This window comes from Echinops telfairi, unplaced genomic scaffold, assembly GCF_000313985.2.
Source record: "Echinops telfairi isolate 266 unplaced genomic scaffold, ASM31398v2 ScPeMD7_26;HRSCAF=91, whole genome shotgun sequence".
Taxonomy (NCBI): domain Eukaryota; kingdom Metazoa; phylum Chordata; class Mammalia; order Afrosoricida; family Tenrecidae; genus Echinops; species Echinops telfairi.
Genome location: NW_022103923.1, coordinates 2,813,799 through 2,815,036, shown reverse-complemented (window position 1 = coordinate 2,815,036; position 1,238 = coordinate 2,813,799).

Genomic DNA, 1,238 nt, shown 5'->3' with positions numbered 1-1,238 from the left:
GACCAATGAGATGGGAGAGGATCTGTGAGGGTGGGATACTGAACAATATGAGCTCCCAGATCAAACAGAGAGTCGTAGGAGAAGAAGGCATACTCCCCCTTCTTTCTTGCCTACTTTGGATGCTGGCAAGTGAGAATGCTGCCAGGGGCTGTGGCGGCCATGTATAAGGCCATGAGGCTGCAAACTTGGCGATGAAGACATCAGATTGTGCAATAGACAAAAGGAAAGAAATTAAGTCTTTGTGAATCTGGCTAAGCTATTGAACCAACACTGCAACTTCTTACTTCCAAACTGCAGTAGGAGAACTCATGGCACAAACCACCTTCAGGTGGATTTTTCTGTTGCATTGTACTTCTGAGGAACTGCAGTGCCATTGTTTTCACGCAGTGGGCTGCTAAGTACAAGGTCAGCAGTTCTAAACTACCAGGTACCCAGATGGAGAAAGACAAGGCTTTCTACTCCTGTAAAGAGTTACACTATTAGAAACCCACAGGGACTGTTCTAACCTGTTCTATAGGGTCACTATGAGTTGGAATTGACTCAATGGCAGTGAGATTTTAAACGTTTTTACTTGGATTTATGACATCCATTTTGGTATTTTCTTTCCTGTCTTCTTAATGAAGTTTTGTTTAGTTCATGAATGATGTCCTTGATGTCATCTCACAACATGTCTGGTCTTCTTTAGTCATCAATGGCCAATGTAGATGGGCAGTGAGAAAAGAGGAAGGCCCTCAACAAGATGGATTGACAGTGTCTGCAACAATGGGTTCAATTATAACAGCAATTGTGAGGATGGCACAGGACAGGGCAATATTTTGTTCTGTCGGCACCACCACGAGAGCACCTAACAATATCAATGGCCCTTCATGCTGTTTATACTGGGTACTAATAGGGGAGCCCTGGTGGTGTAGTGTGTAATTACGCATTGGGTTGCGATCCACATGGTTGGCAGTTAGAAACCACCCAGAGCTCTGTGGGAGAAAGACAGGGGTGTTTCTCTGAGTCAGTATTGACTTGAAGGCAGTGAGTTTGGTTTGGTTGAGTGAGTGAGTGTGGCAATAAGTTGAAAAAAAGCGTATTATGAATTCTCCCTAGTGGGAAATGCCAACTGCTCTCTGTCTAGGTGGAGGATTAAGCCTTCTGTCAAAAACCACATCAAAGTCACTGCCATCCAGGTGATTCTGATGCATAGTGACCCTGGAAGACTGCCCTATGAGTTCTCGAGATTGTAACTCTTT